Source organism: Pongo pygmaeus, chromosome 5, assembly GCF_028885625.2.
Source record: "Pongo pygmaeus isolate AG05252 chromosome 5, NHGRI_mPonPyg2-v2.0_pri, whole genome shotgun sequence".
In the NCBI taxonomy this organism is placed as follows: Eukaryota; Metazoa; Chordata; class Mammalia; order Primates; family Hominidae; genus Pongo; species Pongo pygmaeus.
In genome coordinates, this window is record NC_072378.2 from 77,126,531 (window position 1) to 77,142,772 (window position 16,242).

The 16,242-nt window shown below is 37.4% G+C and overlaps 1 protein-coding gene across 3 annotated transcripts in view; it reads left to right on the forward strand.

Annotated features, from left to right (window-relative positions):
- Positions 1 to 359: 359 nt before the first annotated feature.
- Positions 360 to 16,242, forward strand: part of MEI4 (meiotic double-stranded break formation protein 4) — a 251,855-nt gene continuing 235,972 nt past the window's right edge. The window contains exon 1 of one of the 3 annotated variants that reach the window (XM_054492957.2): positions 360 to 793. The gene's annotated coding sequence lies outside the window, so the exon portion shown is untranslated. Of the gene's footprint in view, positions 794 to 3,098; positions 3,350 to 16,242 lie in introns of those variants that run through there. The other 2 variants (XM_054492956.1, XM_054492959.2) reach the window with 2 other exon arrangements.

Genomic DNA, 16,242 nt, shown 5'->3' on the forward strand with positions numbered 1-16,242 from the left:
AAGCGAGAAAAATCACTCTACAATCACAATTTCTTGCAAGAAATAAAAATTTAATTTTCCTTTTGGAAAAAGAAAAATCGTTTTATAATTCATCTTTTCATCAGTTCTCGAAGTCCCCCTTTCCCATCCTGCTCCCTCATTAGAATCAATGCATTTATTTCCGTGAGATGTCTCTCTAGCGATTTTTTTTTTTCTTTTTCTTCAAGGCCTTAATCTCACTTTCAGGCGAGCAAGCTCGAGGGGGCGCTCTCCGGAGGAAAGACACTTGGCCTGCGCCATTTCCTTCCCAAAGCCCATATTAAAGAACGCCGGGTCCGTAGAGCTGAGTGCCCTCGTTGACTAGGCTCCTGCTCAGAGCTGGAGTTATTTTCTCTGGAGTGGTTGTGGAGCCCTCGGCTCCTCCTCGGAACAGGCCGCCAAGAGGGGCAGAAGGGGTCGAGTCGGCCGCAGGGGCTTCTGGGGCTTGTGGTCTCCGGGACCTGCTCCCTCACTTCCCCCACGAGTGGAGGGCCCTGGACGCTGGCCAGCGTTTCCCCGCTGGCTCTGGTGACCACCTGCGGGGCAGCACGTGGAACCCCGCCCCTGGGGATGGCGCAGAGCGCCTGCTCCAGGGCTCCCGTGCCCGCTTGAGGGCGCCCTCCCCCGCTACAGGAACCCAGAAGGTAGGCGGGGCGGGCCCTGCACAGCTTTCCAGGACGCCCTCCCGCCGCGCGAGGCCTGGCTTTCTGTGCCTGTGGACCACTCGTCCCTTTCACGTGCCCTGGGTTTGGACCTGAGCTCGCAATATTCGCAGGTGTGTATGGAGCTCCGCACACGTTTGGACGTTTCTCTTTACCTAATTGATTATAGACAGTATCTGCTGTGGAGCTGCTGAAGCATCGGCCCACACCTGTGTGGATTTCTGTGGTATATGCCAGAGTCTGAGCATGTTCTAGCCTGGCTTGACCACCAAAATGGTTCCTGAGCTTGGAAGAGAGGCCTGTGTTTTGAGGTCTTTGGTGGAGTTGTCAAATTTATTCACTGAGCAGATCTTTTTATTAAGCACCCATTCTGTTGGACGAAATAGGTGAAGTGCTGTAGGTGTCAAAGGTGGGACAGACGTGGTCTTTTGTCTCAACGACCTCACAGGCTTCAGTTAGCAAGGGATTTATAGATCCATAGGAAGCATTGAGGGTAAATGGTGAACTTGCATAAGAAGGATTTGATAAAGTACTGTGGGACATGGGGGCTTGAGGGAGAAGCTTCACGGAGGAGGTGTCCCTTTAAGGAGGGATAAGAAACATTTGAAAAATAAAGGCAGGAGTGAGGAATACAGTACAAATGAAGGGCTTGTTAAGAATAAAGGCAGGAAGCCACATATGTATGGAGAAAACAGAATGTCTTGGTATGTCTAGATTGTTTGAAGAGGCAAGAATTAAGTCTGGAGAAATATCTTGGACTGAAAAGCTTTGGAGGGTTTTAAAGTCTGGAATTGCAGACACATTTGGACTTGAATACCATCAGGAACCATAGATAAGGCAATGTGCAGTTGTTTAATATTCATAAAATGCACATAATGTAGAAAAATATGAATAGAATATATTGTTCAATAGCAACATTTGTGTCAAATTGATTACACACATTGATCACTTTTGGGGGACTTGTTTGTATTTTTGTTGTCTATTTAAAATCAAGAGATTTACAGCGTATTATATGACTACAAAGAGACTCAGTCACTTGACGGGGATTTGTGAGTTGCTATCCATTATTCTATTTATTTTTATATATGAGGACTTAGTCCTTCAGAAGAGTTTCAGATCAAATGCAATAAAGAGCATGTGTAATTTGAAACATGTATGGATGACTTTCAGGACATGGTAATGGATCATAAATTCAGATGTAAAATTTGAAAATGGTCACAACAAAAATTGATAACCGTGAGTATGTTTTTTATTCTTTTTTTGTGAATGTTGGTCTGAATGCCAGTATTTGGAATCAGCTTTGCAAAAACAGTGTTTTGTAGGCCTTGTTAAAGCTTAGAAAATGTTACATTACACCATGTCTTTAGTGTGTGTGAGGGTGTTAGCAGTCCATTGGATATTGTGGTGAAGATCAAAGAGAATATTTTAATTGTTTCATAAGGCATGTGTACATTAAACTCTGCCATATCAAGGTGCTTGATGCTGAAGGTCAGAGTGACAATTTATTATAACAAAGCTAGCTAAATTAGGCTAGGTCACTTAGGAGCATTGTTGAGGCAAACATACATATGACTACATTGTGGAGAATAGATTGGAGGGAGTTAGAGATCAGTTAGAAGGATGATACAGTCGTAATGACGAGATACTAATGGTTTGAGGAAAATGTAGACACATTTTAAAATATAGGACAATAATCATGGGAGTAAGGCTGCTGAAGTCAGAGAGCAAAGTGTTTTAAGAGTAGAGGAGTGCTCGTCAGGGTCAAATACTGCAGATAAATAGAATGGGGGTTTGCAAGTGGTCTTAAGGTTTGGCAGTTATGATGTCATTTGCGACCTAGGTCAGGTGGGGGTGATTGTATATATATTTTTTTCTTTTTTTAAAGCTGGGAGCAACCTGAACATGACTATGTATCGAAAGGTAGAAGTCAATTCAGGGAACGACATTGAAAGAGCTGAGAGGAGAGGATTGTTGGAAAAGGTACAAGGGTTTGGTATGCAGTTAGTGCACTTTCTTAGAATATAACTTAATTTTAAAGGATAGGAAGGAAGATATTGGCTATTTTTGAGGAGACTGTTATCCAGTAATCATAGCTTTCTTATGCAGAGTGCCAGCAGAGTGCCTAGAATCCAGCTGGCTTATCTATCCATTCATGTTAAGTTATTCAGCTAAGATTTTCTGAGCTCATCATGTGTTAGCCACAGAGATTTCTGCTCTGAACGGACAGGAAATGGGCTCAGTGGAGCTCACTTACGACTAAGGCCCATAGACATCAAACAACTGACTACATACGGGTTATCCAACTGCAATTGTGATAACTGATAGAAACAAAGAGTATAGAATGTTAAGAGCAACTGTAATCAGAAGGCATTGACATGGCCTGAGGGTATCAAGGAAGGAATTTTCAAGAATAGAATGTTTAAGCTGGTTCCTAAGAGATGTCTCTCTTGTTACCAAGTCAGCCCTCCCACCCCTAATGCGGCCTTCTCTTGCCCTGTTATCATCTCATTTCCGCTTCTCTGTTTACTGGTGAGCTGGTTCTCCACTCTTGAGCACTTGAAATGTATTTCGCCAGTAGGATGATAAAGTGGGAAAACTTTCAAAAACCAAGGCTTTGCAAGGATCTTTCTCAAGCCAGTTATTTCTGCATTATGGTGGCTAAATATGAGGTAAGTAGACATTTAATTTTATTCATGCTACCTTGATTACCATTAGGGAAAGAAAAGGGTTTTGGGTATGGCAAATTGATGTTCAACCACAGCATTAGCCTCTTAACATCCTTTGGAGGAACCACAGTAAGCACAGGGCCTGTCACTTCTCATTAGGAATTTTGGTAACAGCCAATGGAGGTTATTCTTCTTTTCTTTCATTTAAAATTTTGATGCTCTCTGGGTCAAGTGATTGGGAAATAAGCATCCACTCATGTATCTTCAGGGAAATGAAGGTACTATTGCTGCTATGATTTTGCATTTATATAGCACCTGAATGTTGGCTAAGTGCTTTTACAATCAATTTTATTGTTCAGTTTAAAAGAGCCTAAAATCACTCGTGTCAAAATTTATTTGATTTGATTCAGAGAAAAGGATCTTTTCTGAAAAATGGGCCTTCTATGATGTGGAAGAACTCTGATCTATCAAAAGATTAGATATAAGACAACGTTAACATCATCTAAAGAGAGTAAGCTGTTAATAGAAGATAGTAGCCACAGAATTTTTTTTTGTTACCTGCCTTTACCAGGAAAGAAAGTGAAAATAAATATTATAGTGGTAGAAATACATCCCTGTAGGAAGTCAACCCCCCATCATATGGTTTGTAACTAAGGAATTCAGTATAAGTGACAGTATGTATCTTTTAATATACATCCTTAAAGCATTAGGTTTTATTTGGAGCAAGGCTTGGCAAACTATTTCTGAACAGTGCCAGAAAAAAATAAATATTTATTCAATAGAGTAAATAGTTCAGGCTTTGCAGGCCATACTGTTTCTGTTGCAACTACTAAACTGCAAAGCTGTAGTGCAAAAGCAATGATACATGAATGAATGGGCATGTCTGTTGCAATGAAATGTGGTTTATAGAAGCAGGCCAGCCAGATTTAGCCTGTGGGACACATGTAAATCTCTGATTTACAGCATCTCTGAGATTTCTTACTGAACAGGGAGTGTTATAGATAGGAATGATTGATAGCTAAAAGCTCCATGAAGGCAGAGATAGACTTGTTTTGTTGACTGTTATATCCCTGTGTCTACCACAGTGCCTGACAGGTTGGGGATAATTAAATATATCTGTTGAATAAAAGAGTAAGGAACAGAATATTTGATGGAAAATTACCTAAGTTAGGCTAAATGGTTCTATATTCAGATTTTCAGGTTCTCTGACATGAACTGTATGGTACTGCCATTTTGGGTAGAGCAAATTCAGTAGATCTTCCTTATCTGTGGGTTCTTTATCCATAGATTCAAACCAACCACAGATTGAATATGTTTAAAAAATTGAAAACAATAATACAACACTAAAAAACAATATGAATAAAAAAATAGTACTACTACTATTTATTTTTTATGTTCATTATTATAACCCTTGCATTTTGGAAATACAGCAAGATATATTGAAATGCAGTATTTTTTCATCGACAATCAAATTGAATTTAGATGCATCTGGTTGATGGAATATTGTATATACAACTTCTCTCTGCTGTCCTTGTCCTTTACATTGGGATTTTGTAGAATGAGTCAAATTCACATTTTAATCCTCTGTTCTTCAGACAGTAAGTTTTTGAGTACCTTACCATCTCTATGTGTTTAAAACAGGGTGGCTAGAAAAGAAGCTCTTTTTCTTTTTATTTTTTTTGTTTGTTTTGTTTTATTTTTTATTATATTTTAAGTTCTGATATACATGTGCAGAATGTGCAGGTTTGTTACATCAACCCATCATCTACATTAGGTATTTCTCCTAGTGCTATCCCTCCCCACCCTCTGATAGGCCCCGGTGTGTGATGTTCCCCTCCCTGTGTCCATGTGTTCTCATTGTTCAGCTCCCACTTATGAGTGAGGACATGCAGTGTTTGGTTTTCTGTTCCTGTGATAGTTTGCTGAGAATGATGGTTTCCAGCTTCATCCATGTCCCTCCAAAGGACATGAACTCATCCTTTTTATGGCTGCATAGTATTCCATGGTGTATATGTGCCACATTTTCTTTATCCAGTTTATCATTGATGGACATTTGGCTTGGTTCCAAGCCTTTGCTATTGTAAACAATGCTGCAATAAGCTCTTTTTCTATGTGTTGTCTGATGGAGCTTAGTTAAGCATGAGCCCTCCAATAACTTTGAGAAGAACCAACATCTCCTCTTCCCTTATTTGCAAATTTAAGGGAGAATATAATCTTAACCCTTTTTATACTTCCTCCTCTGCTGTTTAAAATATGAACAGTTGTCTTGGATGAGGGCTTTTTTCTTTCTGTTATTAGACTTATATATATTTCAAGGCTTTCTATCAAGGAGGTAAAATAGTTTACAAATTTTAGATATTTAGAGGGCTGTGTATATACTATCCCATTTTCTTTAGGTTTTCCTTAAAATAACAAAAGTAGAGGAATCATTCTTTTATTACTTTTGGGGGCACTATTTAAAGTAATTTGTTGAACTTTTCTTTTAGGTTTCAGATTTAAATGACAGACATCAGTAGACTCAGATTTTTCGTATCTTGTTCTGAGATTTGTTGTTTGGACATTTCGTTCTGTTCTTATGTCCATTATTATACTCCTTAGATTTTGGAAATATAGTAAAATATATTAAAATGCAATATTTTCAGTTGATAATCAAATTGTCTTTAAGGAAATGTTCTAAAGTAGGTTCTTAAGTATAGCCTTCATTTAAGTCAATTTTTATAATGAAAGTCCAATTTACTTTTTAACAGGCTTTCAAAATATGTCAGCTCTTTAATTCTTCCTTCTGATTTATTCAGTGAGCTCATTCTTCATTTCATTTTTGATTAGATTGCTTTCACCATGGCAGAACTCTGGAAAATAAATCCTCTTGTGTTTAACATGTGCTTTAGTTTAATCTGAATGAGTAGAAGAATGAAAACAACACATTAGGAAGTAATTTTGATTGTTGGAGAGAGAGATATGGCTTTCTTAATCTTTACAATAATTATTAGCAAATATGTTTCAGAGGCTGCTTATTGATTGCTTGCTTCTTTTCTTATGACTTCCTATTTTCATGAATGTCTGTCTCTTGCAAGATTCAAAAAAAAAAAACAAAATGGAGCATATTTTAAAAATTCTCAAAAATAGGTTTTACAATAACTGATTGTTTATGATCCATTCCTTTTTATTTCCTGGTAGGAGAAAGCTACTTTCTTTCTTGTCTGAACTGTTGTGTACTTTATGTTCTGTTATTCATGCATTAGTTTGTATTTTATGTATTTATTTATTTTTCTATCTTCACAGTAGATTAAATGTTCCTAAGGGGGAAGGATATCCTTAACTCTAGTGCCTGGCACAACCAATAAGTGGTGCTGAACATTTACTGAAAGAACATTAGTTTCTTATGATAATCTGCCTTTTCATAACGGTGCATAAAACACTTAGATAGTTCTCGAGAGGTTGTTGTTTCCTAAAAAATTATTTCTCTTATAGATATGTCTCTACATAATTTACTCTTAATTAATAATCCACTCTTAATAATTTAGTTTCCTATTCTTATAAAGATTATCTTTTAATTAAAAAAATCCACTCACTATCCATCATCCATCATTTATTTGATGATTACTAGACAGTATTTAAACTATGTAACAAATAGATTTTAAAGTATTTTAAAGTATTTCTAGTAAACCCTCTTCATCAAAATGAGTTTCCCAAAACCAAAATTGTGTTACCTTATTGCTGTGTGAATACAAGTAACTACAGCATAATTGCAGACAGCAAATGAAGCAACTGTTTCAGCTCAAAGACTTTGGCAGTATGTTTCATGCTAAACTGCTGCTGTAAAAATCTTTAGTGGCAAATAATAGACAAATTCCCAGTTTCTCATCTTTTTTCAAAAATATGGCTACTGCACGAGATCACTGAGAAAGTTACTGATTCAAACTACATGGCTGGGAACTGGATTCCTTAATTATTAATGTGCTTACCTCATTTTCATTACTCATTGATTAAAAAGCTGAAGTTCAGTAAAGAAAGAAACAACTTCAGAGAATAGTTCAAGTGGGCTGAGTAAATATTATATCAGTATTATTTTGTACATGTTGTACTTTCCAGTAATTTTAGTAGGTTTTCCAACTGGGATCCATCACTTCATTGACCTAGGATTGGAATCATATTCCAGTCTTCCATCACCTGCTCTCTCTTTTAACAATCTGGAAGCAAGCCCTTCAATTTCACAAACATCTTTTAGAGCTTCCTGTATTCTTTCTGCACACTGTCAGCATCCTGGCTTAGTTCTTCCAGCCCTTCTTTACTATGTGGTGTCAACAATCCCTCAACTCCTTTCTTCCTTGCTTAATCCTCTTAAAACACCACTTGGATTTTTTTTTTTTTTACTCATCCACTCTGAAGGCTGCATTGTTTTCCAGCTGTCTACTTTAAGACGTCAAGACACCTCTGACTGACTTTCAAGACCCCAACTTCCCTACGCTATTTTCTTTTATTCCCTAATACCATATTCTTTAGTCAAGGAGCTCATGCATTCTTCCATGAACACCTACGCCATTATATGCTCTCTGCTCTGTTCACCGCATTTGAAGTGCTCTTTTGCCCTGCTTTTGCCTCTCTGAGTTCCCATCTTCAGACATTCCAGGTACACTTCAGAAGTCCCTCCTCCTCCTGTTCACACTAACCCACACTAGTTTATTTCTTTGAGTCCTTCATAAATGTATAGTCAGGTCCATGTGGAGACACAGGATTTGGAGGCATGAGCCTGGGATTGAATCATGGCTGTATAGTAGTCTCAAGTGGATCAAGCATTGCAATGAGTGTTTACAGTGTGATTGATAAGAGTTCATAGGGATCACATGTCAATGAACTAATTTTGTCTCCTCAGCAACTTTATAAGTTAGGTGCTATTTTGATTCCCATTTTACAGATGAGTAAACTGAGGCACAGAGAGGTTGTGTAATCTCTGTCTGAGATCACATAGCTGGTAAGGGGCAAAGCTAGGCAGTCAAGTTCTCCTGCTCTTCTAGCCTTTATGTTAGTCTTGCCTCTTTACGATATATTTGAAATGATTTTTTATGGTGATTTTTAGAATTGATTGATATGCAGTATTACTTCCTCCTGTCTCACTCGGGAAGTCTTTAGAAAAAAACACAACTCCTTTATCTGTAAGTGCTTTTGGAGTTAATGTTTCTACATGCTGTGTGTGTGTGTGTGTGTGTGTGTGTGTGTGTGTGTGCATGCGTGCGTGCATGCATGTGTTGCTGTGGTAGTTGGCTGAGATGGTGGTCATCAGGGCAGGCACAAGATAACCACATGGTAGTTCAGGGAAGTGCATTCCTATCAAGGTCACATTTATTTCCTACGCCCAAGCCTAGACATTGTAATATGGAAATAATATGTACAGAAAGATGAATATTATAAACACAGTTTTACCACTTGTAAACTGCATAATCTTGAGAAAGCCACCTTCTCTGAATTTTAATTTCCTTAGCTCTAAACAGTGATACTAAATTTCACATTACATAATTCTAAATGAGGTAGTAAAATGAAGTAATTAAATGAGTAAATGAATATAAAGTGAATTCAGAGTATCCAATTTTCAGAGGTGTCCAATAGACATTAGTTACATTTCCCTTTGAGGCTCACCATGCCCCATACTCCAGCTAGGCTCATGGCTTTTCTCATCTCTGTTGATGCCTTTTCCATTGCCCATATTATCTCATTTCCATATCAATAAATTTCCCTAATTTATCCTGTCTTCCCTTAAGTACCATCTACTTCATGAAACTTTCTGTGATTCCTTACCTGGAATTAATCACTCCTTTCTGTAAACGATTTCACTCACAACCCTTTATCATTTGGCATTCGTATATAATATGGCTAAATCTTTCCCACTGAGCTGTGTGTTAGAAATAATACAAAGAAGACATAGTACTTGGCTCTGATGGGCTCACTCGCTCTCAGGGGAGAAAGATCCCCAAATGGCTGTAAATACTACCTTGTGATAAAAAGCATCCCAGAGTGCTGTGGAAATGCAGACAAGAGAGCAGTTAATTTCAGAAAGAGGCAGTTGAACTGGACCATGAAGGGTGAAAGAGAACCTGTAGGCAGGAAAATGGGGGAAGGATGTATTCCTCAGAAAGTGTCAGTGACAAAGATTCAGAATCATGAGAGCAAGTGGTTTGTTAGGGAGGCAGCAAGAATCCTGTGTAGCTAGACTGTCCACAGGCAGTGGAGAAAAGTCAAGCTGGAAGAGTAGCAGTGTTTTTGGTCCTCAGCAGAATCAGTTGCATGACTATAGATCTAGCTTAAAAAAAAAAAGGCTTATAATTTGTTTCTCCATTGTGACAGTCTGAATCACCACTGAGACCTGACAGTTCAATAACCTAGTAGCATCTTGGGTGAAATTAAGAAAAAGGTTGAATTTGTCACTGATTATGTCCACCACCAAATTGAATGTTTAATACTGGGTGTTACTGCAGAGGGATTTTGACAAATCAAGGACTCATTAGAGGGGCTGCCAGAATGAAAAGGAAACTCAATATTATGATGTTATGAGAAATGAGGAATTTTGCAGGGGAGAGCATGATGGTTTGCTTTAGATCGTTGGAGGGTGATTTGGGAAAGTGAACATTATACTCTTTTACTTTCTAGGGCAAACCTGAGATTAATGAGCAGAAGTTACAGAGTGTCTGGAAGGAATTTCTAAGACCTGATTGTTAGGTATTAAATTTTCAGTACTGTTCATGTCCATGGAGGCTGGATAGGAGTCCTGACCCTATCCTTGGGCAACAGACTGTATCATTTCTTCTGTGGAAAGCTCCTTAGTGTCCATGATATTCAGTATATTCAGTACAGTATTGATGTTAAGTGTATTTTATTGTAATTGAAATATATTGAAATAGATTATCTGTGTCTAACTATGCTAATTTAGTGTGTTCACTTGGCAGTCAATGAAGAGAGATTAAAAGTTTTGGAGTCAAACTATATCTTCGTCTTTTACTGTCTGAGCCTCTATTGATAAAGCAGAGATGATAAAAGGTACATCACAGGATTATGAGGAGGATTAAATAAGATGATGGATATAAATCCATACATACACTATTATATCATAAAATGCTATTGTTTTGAAAGTAATCATTTTCTTTTCTATAATCTATCATACCGTAACTTTCTAAAAGCAATGAGCATCCCACGGCAGAAGTAAAGCATAGTGGTATTTTCTGTGTTTTTTCTAAAGTGAAGGCTTTCTTTGATCATTCAAGTCCATTTCTGAATGTCTTCTTTATGAATAATAAATGTTACTTTTTCCAGAGTGACAAAAGAATGATGATGAATTAATCTAAAATTGTGAACTCACTTTCCATCATCTAGAAGCATCTCCAGACTTCAGCATACAGATGCAACTTTCTATATTTATTTATCCTTCATTTTCTGTTAATATAGACATGGGTGCATAAAATACTTGCCCCCATTAATAAATGTCTATAATCCTTTTATTTATTAAGATTTAAATAAAAATATTCATTGGCTTTCAGTTTAGCACCCTTATTTTGAAAGAGGAAGCATGTGTGTGTGTCTGTGTGTGTACATACACATGTACACTTGAGTTCTTGCACACACACACATCAAAAACACAGATGAAGATTGTTAAATATTCTTTTTCATACTGAAAAACTGGATTTTTAATAGTTGTTTCAATTAAGAAAATTATGATTTTTCTTTCATAAGTTTTAAATTAGTGCCTAAAATGTTTAAAAGATGAACTTTTCTGCACCATCTTTTGCAGAATAATGCAGATAATAAACAGAGATGTAATATGAAATGATTAGGCTAAGAAGCTGACTTTTTAAGGGTTTATTATTACTGTTATTATTAGTGTCCTCATGTAATTGACTATGCTGTAAGACTTCAGTTTTGGATAATGAACTAGTCTTACTGCTGAGTAAAAGAGTAAAAGCAGAGAGAGGGAAACAAATTTTCACATGTTTTACATATTATATATACATTTTATACACATCCTCCTAAATATACATGTCTGTATCATAACAGCTAAACTTTGCAAGTTCTTACTATGTACCAGGCACTGTGTTAAATCCTTTACCTGGATTATCTCATTTAATCGTGACAACAACTCTATGATGTAGCTTTTGTTATTACCCTCATTTCAGGTACGGAAACTGAGGCTTACAAAGGTAAAGTCTGTAAGTGGTGGAGCCTGCATTTTAACCAAGCTGTCTGACTCCACAACTGGAACTTTTAACTGCCACACAACTCTGTCCAGGGGCTTGTGTAGTCACAGAATCAGAATTGGAAAATTGGTCAATCCTTGTAGTCTTCATATCAGTGGATGTTAAGTTTGTTCTCATCTCAGACAGATCCATGCAGCTTAAGCTTGAGTAACTTGGTAATTGGCATTTAATACCTTCACAAGACAGACCATTTCATTGTTGGACAGCTCCCATCACTAGATAATTTATTCAACTATTTATGGGAAATTTGTCTCCCTGCAATTTGCACATACTGGTTTGAGTTCTGCTTTCGGAGAAATATTGAACATCTCTCTTCTCTCTTCTCCTTGGGAATCTTTCAAATGTTGTATTCCTCTAAGTCTTCTCTTTTTTTAGCAGCTCTCTGTGGTTTGTAGACTCATCACTAATATTGTCACTCTTTCTGACAGTATAGTTCTGACAGCATAGTTCTGACAGTATAGTATAGTATGGTTATTTATGACAAGATTTAATACACAGAACTGAACACAGCTAGGAGGCAGTCATTGAGGCAGAAAAATTTCTGGACTGAACCATAGCACCTAGGTTAAAATCTTAGCACTGATGCCTACTATGTGACATTGGGCAAGTGGCAACATGGCCTAGTCTCTGATCTTCATCTGTAATAGGGACATAATGGCAACCCTAATACACAGGATTATGGTGTGACCACATAAGATTTGCTTGGGAAAGTGCTGTATGTATCACAGCCCCTGACTCAGGCCTTTCAACTTCCCTCTCTTCCCTGCCTTTTCATGTTTTTTCACCTCAGCGTTGCTTGTTCCTTTGTTTCCCTTTGCATCTTTGCTCAAAAAGTCAACTAACTGAAGCCTTTTCTGTTACTGTATTTAAAATTGCAAACAATCCCTTACCTTCTCTCTTCATCTTACCTGAGTTTGTATTCTCAGCCGTGTTTATCACAATCTGAAATATATACATTTTACTTACTTTGTGACCCCTGCAACTGGAATGAAAACAATATAAGCTCAATAGTTTATCCCTTTCTATCACTGCTATGTTCTCAGGATGTAGCAGGTGATTTTAAATAAATAAAAAAAAATTAGTCACATTTATGTTTCTGATGTGGTCTGATCATCAAAAAGCACAATAAAATGCTTTTCCTTTTTTAGCAGTAGAAAGGTACAGTTGGCAAATTTGTGAATTGTTCTTTTTTTTTTTTTTGAGATGGAGTCTTGCTCTGTCACCCAGGCTGGAGTGCAGTGGTTCAATCTCAGCTCACTGCAACCTTCACTTCCTGGTTCAAGCAATTCTCATGCCTCAGCCTCCTGAGTAGCTGGGACTACAGGTGTGCACTACTGTGCTCAACTAATTTTTGTACTTACTTTAGTAGAGATGGGGTTTCATGTTGGCCAGGCTGGTCTCGAACTCCTGACCTCAGGTGATCTGCCTTCCCTGGCCTCCCAAAGTGTTAGGATTACAGGCATGAGCCATGGCACCCAGCCTGTTCTTTTAATATTTCAATTCCATATGTTTATTAGTCTGTTAATTTCCTTGTACTGCAAGGTTGTTTGCTGACAAAGTGGTTATCTGAGCTGGACTCCCAAGAGTGAAATATGATTATAAAATTCTAAAATGTTAGTTAAAATGAAAAAAAAATGAAGTTTATTACTGGTTTCATTTTCTTATGTCTCAAGGTCACAGTTTGATGGATAAATGCATACAAATTTTTATTTTGAAGTAGCAACAAATCATTGCATTTTCTTTTTATTAACTCATTGTAGCCCATCATTATCTTGATATCTGGTTTCTGATTGACAGTGTATCTATAAGGCCTTTGTCTCAAAGTGGTCATAGCCCAAGCTAGTTGACTATTCCCATGTTATTATGGTTTTGGGAGCTGGTAGATGAAGGGGAATGAACAGGGCAGGGGAGGCAGAAATTCAGATGTGTTTAGGACCTATACATAGGAGATTAGGTATGCCCAGAGGGATGCTGGGATCTCAGCTTGGCTCTCAGCATGAACAAAGTCTAGGAAACATGCTACCTGCCTAGATAGAGTTCTCAGGAAAATCTCATAAATCTGCCTAAAGTGGGTTGTGAAGTTAAGATTACTGGGCATGTAGGGAGTGCCGAATTTCCAGACTGATTCCTATCTTTTGTTGTTTAGTGACATGCATATAGAGCTAGCTCTCTGCCTAGTCTTAATGGAAGAAAACAACCGAAGTCAGCAGAACATCTGATTGTAACAGGTGATCTTTCTACTGGCAGGCGAAGAGGAAAGAATTTTCTCACAGTAAAAAAGTGTCTTGGGATATAGGAAAAGAAATAGAAAGATACATTTTCCTTGCTCAAGAGAGTTGACTTTAGACCTATGAATTATTGACACATGCTTTTTGGTGTTCAATGTTTGCACATCTATCCAGATCAAATAATGCTGTTAGCAGTTAGCGCTGTGTCAAACTTTCCTGAATTTAAATCTGCAGAATCATGCTTCCTCAGAATACCTGAACTATCCTAGAGCTGCTTATTTAAAATTATTTTTAATTTGCTTTAAAATGTATTTTAATCACCAGGGTGCTTTCAGAAGAATGCTATAAATCTATCATTGCTAAATACCAAAGCATTGCAAATATACTTTGTGTGGTAGAATAATGACCAGATTAATGCATTATACATTTACATTCTGGTTTTTTTTTTTTTTTTTTTTTTTTTTTTGAGATGGAATCTCACTTTGTTGCCCAGGCTGGAGTGCAGTGTCTCAATCTCCACTCATTGAAAGCTCCGCCTCCTAGGTTCAAGCAATTCTCCTACTTCAGCCTCCTGAGTTGCTGAGATTACAGGTGTGCGCCACTACGCCTGGCTAATTTTTGTATTTTTAGTAGAGACAGGGTTTCACCTTGTTGGCCAGACTGGTCTCGAACTCCTGACCTTGTGATCCACCTGCCTCAGTCTCCCAAAGTTCTGGGATTACAGGCATGAGCCACCACGCCCATCCTACATTCTGTTTTAAATGAGAAGGGATATATATGTTTTGGAAGAATCAATATTTGTAATGAATTTATGAAAGTATCTATGATTTTGCAAATATATTGGAATTAAATTATTTTAGCAGGTAAGACAGGGATACAAGGTCAGTGCAAACTTTAATAACAGCAATTATGATAGATGCTTTTGTTAAGTCACCAATTACCATTGCTAGAAGAGTGAACATTTGGGCACAGAATTGACCAATTGTTCTTCTAGTTACACAGGATCTGCATTTTGGATTCAAGATTACTGATTGGGTGTCAAGGAAGACATTGATCAATATAATGGTTAAATTAATAAAAGGAAGGAGACCTTAAAATGAAGCATTAAGTGGTTTCCAAGACTCATTTCTTCCCTCCAAATAAATAGCATAATAGTATGGCTGTAATAGTAGTAGTAGTACTAGTACTAGTAATGATAATAACTAATAATTCTTAAGTGCCTACTGTGTGCCAGGTACTATCATAAATGCTTTTCAACAATGATTTGCTTTCATCTTTGAAACAATTTAAAACAATTGTTACTAACATATTTCTTGCTTTATGGATGAAATGAGATGCAGAGATTGCTGTGAGTCATTCAGCTGGCAAAGTGTAGAGCTAGATTCAGCCTGCAGGCCCTCTCTTCTGAAGGCTAGGGCTTAGTTTTTCTGTTCCCCAATTCAATTGAGAACATATCGACTTATGCAGACCCTCTTGGGGGTGTTGGTGGAGGAGTGAAGAAGGGGAAGATGACATAGCCCCTGACCCTCAAGGAACTTTAATAGAGGAGAGAAAGGACAAAAGCAGATGGTGATTGGTTTAGGTGATGAGTACTCCAACAAGAGTTAAGAGAAGGGACAATCACTATGGGATGAAATTGTTAGGGAAGAAGACCTCCTGGAAGAGGTGAACTTTGGCTTAGGCTTTCCTTACCTGCTGAGTAAACTTGCCACAACAAATTGTGTCCTTTAGTATTCAGGTTCTGACAAGAATTGTATGAATGGTATCCTGATATGGTGCCTTGCTTAGGTTTAAAGGGGCTTTGGGCACTTAAAAAATAATGTAAATGTGCATATATTTTTGATGTAGTTTATATCTGAAAACATAATTTATTGCTTATCCCTTCTAAAATGTGGAAGCATTTAATGTTTGATTATTTAAAAGGTCTTCTATATATGTGGAAGAAAGAGAGTTCAGAGAGGTGTTTCAGGTAGAACTGAAATGTAATGTTCTGCTGCAAAAGGTAGAGCAATGCTTTACAAAGACAACTTTCTGCATTTTTTGGTAACATTCACAGTAAATACTTCCTTCAGCAGTGGGGTTGGGCTTGACTATATTAACGACATGAATTCTTTATTCAAATTCTATGTTTAGGCCCTTGTTTTTAAGTCACATCTAAGATTATTCAATTATTCTAAGGGAAAATAAGAGTTTTAAAATATGTGTATTATAAAAAAGCACAACAAAATGCAGTCATGTACCACATGATGTCATTTCAGTAAACAGTGGTCTGCATATACTATGGTAATTCCATAAGATTATAATACCACATTTTTACTGTACTTTTTCTATATTTATGTATGTTCAGATCCACAAATACTTAGCATTGTTTTGCAGTTGCCTAAAGTATTCAATGCAGTAACGTGCTGCACAGGTTCATAGCCTAAAG